Raw genomic sequence first — 11,888 nt, 5'->3', positions numbered from 1 at the left:
AGGAGTTATGGCTTTTAGGTGCTCTCTGTGTTTTCCCACCTGTGCAGGATGCAGCTGCACATAAAAAAGACGCTGGATACACTTAGAGAAGGGACGTGGAGGTTTGTGGATGTGTTCATCTGTCTCTGCAGCTCTGTCTACCTCTCTGGGAAGCGAGGCAAGCAATCTGTTGCTAAACTTAATCCTAACTGGCTGCTGGAAGCTTGCAGGGTGGGATGCTGAGACCTCCGTGTTCCCACCCTGAGAAGAATCTGGGCAACACTGGGGACACTACAGACAAGCTTGGCTGGAGGAATGAGTGTCATATGTATCTATTGAAAAGCCGATGAGCCCACGCCATGCCAGACCTTTGTGTTTATTAGCATCTAAGTCCATGCAAGCAAGGCATAACCTCTGAAATATGCATCCACACCAGTCCAAATACTCCTTGTGATGTTCTAGAGTATTTCTACCAAATTGTTGGAGTGTATCGAATGTCCAAGAACTCTAACTATTAGTGAGCAAATGTAGAGTGCTCTTGTTAAAGGTGACCAGCAGAAAAGGACCTGGGGATGTTGGTTAACAGCCAGCTGAAGATGAGCCAGCAGTGTCCAGGTGGCCAAGAAGGCCAACAGCATCCTGGCCTGTACCAGGAATAGTGTGGTGACTAGGACTAGGGAAGTGATTGTCCCATTGTTCTCGGCACTGGTGAGGCTGCACCTCAAATACTGTCTTCATTTTTGGGCGTCTCACAACAGGAGGGACATTGAGGTACTGGAGCTTGTTCAGAGAAGGGTGACAAAGCTGGTGAGGGGTCTAGGGCACAAGTGTTATGAGGAGCAGCTGAGGTAACTGGGGTTGTTTAGCCTGGAAAAAAGGAGGCTGAAGGGAGACCTTATCATACTCTACAACTACCTGAAAGGATGTTGTAGCCAGGTGAGGGTCGGTATCTTCTCCCGAGTAACAAGCGATAGGACACGAGGAAATGGCCTCAAGCTACACCAGGGGAGGTTTAGATTGGATATTAGGAAAAACTTCTTCACCGAAAAGGTTATCAAACATTGGGACAGGCTGCCCAGAGAAGTGGTGGAATCGCCATACCTGGAGGCATTTAAAAGATGGGCAGATGTGGTGCTGAGGGACATGGTTTAGCAGTGGTTTTGGCAGTGTTGGGTTGATGGTTGGTCTTGATGGTCTTAAAGGTCCCTTCCAACCTAGGAGATTCTATGATTCTATGACCAAGCACTATTTGGGGGGTTTGCCAGACATCAGCCCTTAGTAAAACTCTTGAGGCTCCTGGAACAGCAGAGCCGTCTTTTGGTGTTCAGCTGGTACACAAGTGTAAGGAAAGGGTAACTGGTATCTATTGCAAAGCTTTTATATCCTCCTGTGACGAGCAGTATATGCACACCTCCACTAATCCTTCTGTATTTCATGTTAATCTCATTTATTGTCTCACTGCATTTGCTTTTATTAAAGCAGTTCACAGAGGTGTCGTTCCTCGGTTTAGTTCAGTAACAAAACTAAGTACCTCATCGCTTGCTACGGGAGAGGAAAACAGATGTCTTGGGCTATTTTCTTATACTGTGTGGTTTTTATTGTCTTCATATGTCAGCTTTAGTCAACAGGGGAAAAAGTAGTCTTAAAGTGCACGCAAGATAATGTTGTCATTCCTTGGGTTCATTCAAAACTCTGGAGGTGCCAAAAGAATTTCATAAAGAATATACCATGTGTAATGGCTTCCGTGAAACTGCTCTTCACTCCCATCCATCAGGATTAAATCAGATTTATGTTGAAGCCAGCCTGCAGAATACATTATGTCTCTGGAAAAGACATATACATGCAGATTTACAGCAGCCAGCCCTGGAAGCTGAGTAACAAAAAGTCACTCTTCTTCTCTGTTTGGGAGGTATTTAATCATTAGAGACTATCCTACTCCCATGGAGTTCAAGAGAAGTAGGAGAGGATGCCTCAGGCTTTCAAAAATAGCCTGCCTTAAAAATAATATCAAAATGTCCACGGTGTAGGACATATGAGAAAGAGAAGCAGTATCTTGGTGTTCTTGCTGCATGGTAGCTGAGGAACATTACATATTCATGAAAAAGCAATACAGCCCAACACTGCGTAAAACTCCTTTGACAGTTTTAGTTAAGTAGCGTCTGCCTACCTTTCTTCTAAAACCCCACATTTCTGTGAGTTTCTTAGGATCCACCACCTGCAGAGCAAATAAATGCATTGGTCTAAAGGGCTGATTTAAATGATGGAAATAGTTATCTAGGGGCAACCTTTATTAATGATTTTTGAATTTCAGTTCACCAAATTTGACCAAATTAGTATTATTTTTAGGTCATGATTTGAAGTGAAGCTATCATTTCAGGATATTTTGATTAAGATGATTACTCTTTTTTTAAAAGGAAATCTATGAAAGAGTCTAAGACATTAATTTAGCTCTAGATATGATAATTAGCCATTTAATATCCACTGGCATTTTCCTGCAGCTATAAACTAGTGGCTACGAATCAAGCCTGTCACTTCTTTACAGTCCTTCCCCTCTACAAAATAACAGCCCAATTTATCACCTCATTATACAATTTTTTTGCCAGCATATCTTCTCTCAGTTCTGTGGAATTGCAGAATGAAAGCAGAGGCACGCAATGGCATATAAATGTCTCAAAGTCTTTAGAATTCATGGTTTTCCTAGTTTCTCGCTGTACTGAAAGTGCCATTAATTCTAGGTGAATAGTAGTCTCTCCTTTTGCCCCGATTTTCCTCCACTCATTAGTTCTTATAGTAGACATAAATCAGAATATCCTCCTGGATCAGCTCAGAAATCCTCAGGCTTTTTGCTCTCCTGAGTTCACACCTGCTACATCTTTCCAGATACTTTTCTTTGGTGGTTAGAGAGGATCTCCTATTCTAATTTTCTCCTGTTAGAGTGTCTCCCAAGGAGCTCAACTTTGTCTCTTTTCCCCCACTTTGATTTCTTCTCCTAAGCTTCCACTTCTTTAAGTCTTGAAGACATCTCTCAGTCAAAACTAAAACTTTGCCATTTTTATCTTTTCTATACAGTATTTTCCTGTGTTTCACAAACTTCTAACTTTGCTATATGGATTCTTATAACCCATAAGTAATAACGTGTAATTTGTAATGTTTTTCTGCATTCAGATTCTAATATTTGCTTTTCCTTATTAGTCTTATATCTCACAACTTGTTAGATTTTTTTACTTTGCACCTGTTTCAAGGAGGGATCCAAGTGTGACCCAGATGGGAGAACGTGCAGCGGTTTTGTAGTTTCTATGAGTGTGGAGATAATGACAGAGAAAGATAACACCCTTGTGGCAAATCTGCCCTAATTCCACTAACCTCTAGTAATAAAAAAACCCAATTTCTCTGTAAAAAAACCCTAAAATATTCATGTACTTCTACTTCCAAATAACATTTTCCTCTTCTTTTCTTAAGGACAGTATTCCTAACCTGGATTTTGTACCAAAGTTAGGGTAACATATTTTTCTTCATGTATTACAGTAAATTTATGAAAGTTTCACCTTCAGAAAAGTTTGTTGCCTCCTTTTTTTGACTGATGGGCAGTCAGAGACCTTTCTGCACCAGCCCATGGTTTCTCCACTCATATTTGCCTGTGCTCCCTGCAGACACACCAACAATCCCTAGGGAACTCAGCAACAAAATAGGTCTCAAAAGTTTCTCCTAGGTCCTAAAGCATTCTATATGCCGTTGCATATGTGCATATGCCATATGTGGGAGGGGGGACATGCTGCCTTGGCTGCCTCTCTGTTTACGACATGAAGGTTAAAGGCTCCAGAGTTCATTAGCGGTCCATACCGAGAAACCTGTCTCTCTTTTTCTCAACCAACCAAAAAAAAAAAAAAAAAAAGACCTCTCTGAATTCATTATAAGCCCTTCACTCCTATTCTACCTCAGCCCAACCTTTGCTTAATGTGCTTGAGGTAAAAGGATCCCACAGTCCATTTGGTAAATTACTGTAAATGTTCTGCAAGCGCCCTCTGACAGCGTACACAGAGCAATTAGCAGCTCTCCTTTTCCAGAAGGGTTACGTACAAACAACTCCGGCCGTAACTGTTTGTGACACCCTCGCAAGGCTGTGTAGGACACAGTGCTCAATTAAGGCTGTAATTTAATACTGGGACCGCTGCTGCTGCCCGTTAGGCTGTTTCCCTGTCTTTTTCGGTGCTGCAGAACCTCTCCTGGGATTCCCAGGGGAACTAAGTCATAACAGATGATCATCATTGGTTTTAATGCTACTTGTATTGCCTAGTCATTTTCGCTGTTTATGATCTTAGGAAGATGCTATTAAAAGAGTACATGTTCAGTGTGCAAGAAGAGAGTTTTAGGACTGCATGTCTCATTGGGTTACAACATTTTGGTGCAAGGTCTATTCTCTCTGTATTTGTAACCACACTCTGCACCTGCTGCATTTGGATAATTCAATTCCATGCCAGGTAACTACTGAAAATTAACACGGGTATGCTGTATTTAAAGATTAAGTCTCTGAAGTTGCAGGACAGAGAGCTGAAGAGAGAAGAGCAGTTTTTCTTGCTCTGTCTCTCCAGTTGTGGTGTGTTGCCATGTGTTGGGTTTCCAACTCCACAAAGATCAACCTCACACACTTGTAGTGTTTGATGGGCTTCAGATGTCAGGAAAGAAAACAAAAGTGAGCTCTCCGCCAAGAAGGTGCCCAACCTTTGGTGACCTCCTTTGCTTCAGAAGATATCAAAGGCTTCTCAGCATCATTAGCAGTAATTAAGGATTCTGTCTGGGGAAAAGAGTTTATAGTGTTTGACACTTTTTCCATGACAATAAGTGTCCTCGAGCCCCTGAGGGGGAAAGCAGGGCAGGGAAGTGCAGCTGAACTGCAAAGGAGGGGTTCCCAGAAGTGCTCAGTGTTGGCCCTGTCTCCATCCAACTGAGCTCTGAGTTGAACAGACTTCACAGCGGCAGGATTAGACCCACAGCCCCCACCTTGGCTGTTTGTCCTCACTCACGTGGCACCTCAGGATCCTGCATAAAGCTGCAAATTGTACAAACCCACCCTTCTTCTGCTGTCAGAACCGCATGACCCAGCAGATGGTGACCAAAGCAGGTCTGTCCCAGCTCCCGTATGCTGCTGCAGGACAGGGACACACCTCAGAAGAGCCAGAGGGATGGTGACCATCCCTAACCAGCACCTCAGTGATGCTTTATCTACCCATCTGGGAGACAGCCCACTAGAAAAAGGCTGCAGACCCCAGCACACTCAAGGGCCAGCCCACCCTACGATGTATACTACTAGTGTGATGGACTTTAACATCATGGGAATGCTGACACCACAGTTCGCAATATATAGCCTATTCATTTTTAAAAGCTTCAGACTTTTTCTGATATCTTCTTAACCAAATAGTGAGTGTCTTTGTTGGATTTAGTAAGTGGCTGTTCCAATGTCACTCGTCACTCACAGTCACTGCATGGGGTTGGGGAGAATTTGTAAATTCAGTTGCAAATTTCTTGCAAGGTGTGTTTCAGCCGGAAACAGTTGTTTGCTGGAATGAATGGCTGTCCACAAGAGCAGACTAATTTCATTATACATTTCAGAAAACACGTGAAATTCAAAGCTTTTGGTAGTGAGTTGTGTGTTGATTTTGACTTATCTAAACATTTTGAACTTCATTTCAAAATTAATTTTACTTTGTTATAAGATCTTAGCTGAAAAGTTTAAAAGTTGAAACAACCATTGGATATTTCCATGTTTTGAGAATTATTATGGTAATTTTATGTCATCAGACAGTTGGAACATCTTTCTATTTTATATTGTTCAGAATATCTTTCCCCAAATCTGTGAATTTCTCATGAAGGATACATTCCAACTCCCCTCCAATTTTTGAATTAATGCTGGCAGTTCTTGTTAGTCATGTAGCAGGATGAAGAACAGAATGAAAAAGAAACATATCTCTCAGCTGAAACATTCAGTTAGGCAGTCACAGAAAAAGAAAAAAAAAACACCTCACAATGAAAGGCTTTCTTTTACAGTTACAAGTCTGAAGACATTTATTCTTTTTAGGCTATTTCCTAGGTAAGGGAAAGGAAAAAAAGGCAAAATGGGAGACACAAAGTTTAAATAAATGTTAAAACGTCTTTAAAAAATAAGTTAGTTTTATACATTAAGCAAATAAGAATTCCAAACCAGGACTGACATATCTATCTGTCAAGGCTTACTGACACAATGTGATAAACAATCTTCCTTCATCTGTTGAGTGAAAAACAAGTTTTAATCAGAAACCAAATAGAAAGAAAGAGCGGGGCTGATGTGTTGTCAAACTGTGGGTCCTACCCAAGCACTGAGGGCATTAGAGCAAGTTGCAGCCCAGCCTCCCACTCTCCTCCTGCTCTTGCCCTCAGGGAAATCATGAGAGATGTTCGTACCTCCACTCTCATTAAGCTTCAAAATTGACATGATATCAGGGTATCTGCAAGCCTAAAGCAGCCATACTGCATCAACTTACCCTCAGTTTTGGAAGGGTTTTAGCAGGGATGATTATATTTATATTTGTCTCTATCTCTGTCTCTATCTCTATCTCTATCTCTATCTCTATCTCTATCTCTATCTCTATCTCTATCTCTATCTCTATCTCTCTGTATCTATATCCATAATCATATCTATATCGAATAAAATTTTAGCTTTTAGGCTTATCGATTGAGAAAAAATAAAAACTTGTTCTTCGCATTATGCTTAAACATCTCAGTCCTATAAGCAAAAAGTTAGCGATCAGCTTTTGTTGGGGTTTTTTTTGGTATTTAAACTGACAGACAAAAGCAAAGCTTCTATGTTTTTCTCATCTTTTTTGATGTGAGATATAAATGTATTTCATCATGATTTTATTACTTGAAAGTAAATATACTGCAATTGTTTAGTTCATAAGTGACAGCAACGTTGGATTTTCTATTTAACATGCCTGTAGTACAAAGATAAACAAGGAAAGCTGCCTGGAAAAGGAGTAAAGAAGGTGATTGCACGAAGTTTAGGGTGAAACCTTCATTTTTTCTGCCTGTGAACACAGGATAAACTGTGGAGCTGTCACTTTTACCTCTTCATAGGGGTGAAGCTGGATAGAGTTTCTCCTGGCCTCAGGAGTGAGTAGACCTCGTGTACTTGTGGTTGGTTGCTCTTCCGTGGTGTTCCAATGCAATGAGACCTCTGGTGAGGAACAGAACTGGCTCAGGTGTTGCAAACTGCCAGATCAGAGCTGGTTTGGCTTTTCATATCCTGCATGCACTTATAGCAGCCAACTATTCAGCATGTGTTCTGCAAACTTCTCTTTGCAGAAGTTCATGTTTTCAATGCGTTTGTGTAGCGAAGGTAGGGTCTAATCCATTTAGCATCCTCCACATTGCTCATGAAGACGTGAGCAAATAGTGGGGTCAGTTTGGTGCCTAAAGCTGTGCCCAAGGTATGGCCAATGCATCATATTTGAAAATGAATTCACCAAAGATGGGGGAAAATTAATTCAATTGTTTCAGTGACATGACTGATCTGCGAGTCTTAATGTAAGTCTTGTTATTGTAATGGGTTAATACATCATGATGACTTCTCAGTCATTTCATGTTTTGGCATGAGTATTGTTGCTAGGGTCATCCCGTCTCTTTTCTGGGTTAAATCTTACTGGTCTACTTCAGAAGTAGGACAGGTTATGTTGCAGCAGTGAAGTATATTTTAAGATTATTTTCTTGTAGTCCATGGGAGCATGTGGTGATCTGTTGTTGGATTTGATCCACAGTGAACTAATTAAAGTGAAGGTGGTAGTGTCTTACCCTGGTCTTCTCACAGATTTGTAAATCAGCTTTAGCACTGTACACGGCAGCCACGGGGCTGCATGTGGTAACTCCTCCAGGAATAATGTGTTTCTCACATAACCTTAGGCAGTTGATGCTGCTGCTGTTCTTCTTTCTTTATGCTGTAGCATCTCCCTATCATAACTGTCACAGCTTCTCTGCTGAAAATTGAAAGAAGCCCTAAATCTTCTAAAATCATGATTCGTTTAAGTAACTCAGCTGAAGCTTGAATCTTAGACTTTACAATGCACGATATGGAAACTAAGGCTTATTTATGCTTGAAATCCATCAGAATAAATTCTGAAAGGCAGAAATGGGAGATATCAACAAAACAGACATTTAATCATTTTCCTTATACATATAACTGTATATCTGATTCCCATGTTTCTTACAGAAGTTCAAATTTTTTTCCACAAATATAAATCCCAGAACTTAATGGGTGTTTTTACCAAATATGAGGCTGAATTAAAGTGAGTTCTTACCATGCAGAAGAGAGGAATTGATAGGCTGAATCCAGCTCTGAACTATTTGGATCACCTGAATCAGAACTGTAGGGGAGGAAATCTCTGAGGGACCATCTCTGTATTTGGGTATTACTGCTGCTTCTCCCAGCTATAAATACAAAAATAGAAAGACAGCAAACATGTATGGGTGTTTACTTATGTATTAGCTCTTACTTAAATAGTATTAAATTTTCAGAAAGAATCTGGGCAAAATTTCCCTGCCTGCAGGGCAAGGCCAGACTTCCCAGTTCAGAGGCACACAGAGACCAAGAGAGTGATATAGAGCCCGTGGCCTGTGTGAAGACACAGAGCTGGGCTGTGTTGGTTTTTTATTGAAGTTAAGGTGGTGTCCATCCCTCAGTCAGCCTCACCAGGACAGCGCAGGTTGTCCTACTGTGTTGTGTTCCCAGGATGGGCTGCACAAAGAATACAGCTTCAGGCCATACTTCAGGAAGCATGTGGCTCCTGGGTTACTTTGGGGTCCTTGCAGGAGGTGCCTCTTCTTGGTTAGCCTTCATGGCTAGAAAGACAGCTGTAGAAGATTTCTCAGTGGTAAGAGTGTCGTGTGGGCAGGGGTGGGGGTAACATCTACTGCCGCTGCTGCTCCTGGCGTACAGATGAGCCTGCAAGTACGGTGGCAGTGTCAGAGAGGTTGCTGGTGGAAAAAATGAGCGTCAGACCAGACTGCTCCGGCTGCATTGTCACACACCTCCCTGGGGATGCCATCCAGTGCAGCTCCCATCCTCACATGTGGTCCTTCCTCCAAACCCAGACCCATCAGGGCAAGGCAGCCTGGAGATGACTCTCCTGGCACAGCTTCACCTCTACATAGTGTCCTGTGCACAGCGTGATGGAAAAACAGGCCCCTTCGGGCCAAGCAGCTCTGCCGTTTGCTTCCTTTTGCAAAATGCTACGAAATAAGAACAGGAAGATGAAACATAAAGAAAAAAACTGTATTTCAGCTCTGCAGTTCCAAGGGTCTGTTGGCAGACCCTTCAGCGACTCTGCAAGGTACCCTGCAGAGGAGCAGGCATTGAGAAAGAGTGGGTCAGTAATTTTATGCAGGTACTTCTTCTAAGGCAGGGAACTGTTTTTGACAGTTGTTTCCACTGTTCTAACAATTCAGACTGTTTGTAAGGCAAATGTAGACCACACTTCCCCAGTTTGCTTAGAAAAAAGAGACAGGCTGAAACAGGTGAAGACACAGCTTTTTGAATGCTGCAGGTGAAGTTTAGTGTGGGATAAGTATTACTACGAAAATACTATTACCATGGTATACACCTCCTACCAAACCTTCCCAGCTGCAGCCTGGTGGAGGACATCAAAGTCCAGTTTGGACCTCAGACTCCTGCACAGGTGATCAATGAGTGCTGAGATGAGAGGGATGGAGGAAAGGTGAGGACACTCCACAGCCAGTGAGGACCTGGAACAGATGAGGCCAGGGTTGTGGTAGGTATTTGGGATACTGTAGCCAAAGGTGGGGACATGGGCAACAGGGCACTTCAAAGCATATTCTCCCATCTTCAGCGTGTGCTTTGGGGACTGTCCAGCTACTCTTGGCTCTGAGTGTGTCAGGGTTTGATACGAGTCTTTAAGGAGTACCTGAATTGCTGTGCCCTCTTTTGGGGAGGCTGAAGGGTTTGATGCTCCTGTACCACACACAGAACTTCACTTTCAAGCACTTGGTTCACATTTTTAGGCTGCAGCAAATTTGTGTTAGGGCTTTGCTACCATACTAGGAGACAGCTAATGGAGTTGGTTGAATAAACATAAACATTTTATGAGGACATAAAAGTCAATTGTATAAAATGATACATCAGTGTTAACAGTACCACACAAGATGCCTTCTCCTGTGGTAGAAAACCCAAGAGCTGTGAAATGGAGCATCTGCCACAGTGCTAGCTGAAGACACTCTGTTTTGGCAGGTAAAGGCAAATCACACTTCAAAAACTTTTAAGCATGCACCCAACGCACACATGGAAAGAAAATTGCCTTTGAGTGAGAGTAGCAAAATAGCTTTTCCCACTGTAACTAATGCAGTGGAAGAGTAGTGAAAAGCAAAAAAGTAGCAACCAGAAAGATAAGCAAGTTCTGCCATTCTTCATGCAGAGAAAGTACTTAGATAAATACTAAGCATATTGCATTGATCTTCTGCTGAGCAACATGTGTGCAGTTCTGGGCCCCACAATTTAAGAGGGATGTGAAGGTCCTTCAATGTGTCGGGAGGAGGGCAACAAATCTGGTAAAAGGGCAAGAAGGCATGCCCTATGAGGAGTGGCTAAGGACTTTGGGTTAGTCTAGCTTGGAGAAAAGGAGGCTGAGGGGCAATCTTATGGCTCTCTACAGCTTCCTGAGGAGAGGACATGGAGAGGGAGGTGCTGAGATCTTCTCCCGGGTATTCCATGACAGAATGCGTGGGAATGGTTCACACCCGTGCCAGGGGAGGGTTAAACTGGGCATTAGGAAGCATTTCTTTACTGAGAGGGCAGCCAAACGCTGGACCAGGCTTCCTAGAGAGGTGGTCGATGCCCCAGGCCTGTCACTGTTTAAGAGGCATTTGGACAATGCCCTTAATAACAGGCTTTAATTTTTTGTCAGCCCTGAAGCGGTCATGCAGTTGGACTAGATGATCATTGTAGGTTGCTCCCAACTGAAAATATTCTGTTCTATTCTATTCTATTCTATTCTATTCTATTCTAAACATCCCACCATGCTTCTGTTGCTCTACAGTGGGAACACTCCTTCTGGATCAGAAATAATTTGGTGTGACTGTTCACTCAATTCCAGCTCTGGTTTTGGCTAACATACAGCTCACGCTTTGGTCTGATGTGTGCTGGGACCACCGCCATTATGTCAAAGCAAAAGCAACATGCAGCACATGAGAGACAGGAAGAGATAAAGGTCATTACTCAGCTGTTACCACCTGCAGCTTGCTGTCTCCTGCAGCCATCATCCTTGTGGATTAGTTGCCTACCAGTTTCTTCAGAATTCACTAACTTATGGAAATGGCATAGACCAAATGTCCAAGGTGGAAGGGATGAATACATCAGCTCACCCAAAAATCTTCTGAAGCTGATCCAACAACAGCAGTTGGACTGCTGAGGCTTTTGTGCTTTCTGGTATGACACAGGGGGCACCCGCACTGGAAGTATGGGTCGAAGTATGAGCACCCTCACCATTGGGTAGGTAACCATTTCACTCATAGATGCAGGAGTTACAAATTCCAAGTTATGAATTAGAGTAAGAAACCTTATGAATTTAGTGATGAATTAGTGAATTTACATGTTAGGTCATTGTTTGGTGGTTTTGTTTTCTTTCCTAATGAACTCATAAAATAAAGTTTAATTTACGGAGTACATCATCCTGTAAATTTGAGAGATCCAAGTGGACTATGACATTTGGCCATGTTAAGCCAAAGATGAAATGTGAAGGGACCACCTTTTCCACTTAGGTTGGTTAATATCATTACATTCTGTGGAAGCAATATTGGAAGGAGAATACAGTGTCAGTAAGGCAGCTTCATATCATGCCTTAAATCAAATACCTCTGCTTGACTCATTTGCC

Source organism: Charadrius vociferus, unplaced genomic scaffold, assembly GCF_000708025.1.
Source record: "Charadrius vociferus isolate BGI_N301 unplaced genomic scaffold, ASM70802v2 scaffold185, whole genome shotgun sequence".
NCBI lineage: Eukaryota > Metazoa > Chordata > Aves > Charadriiformes > Charadriidae > Charadrius > Charadrius vociferus.
Note: the sequence above shows the minus strand (reverse complement) of the source record.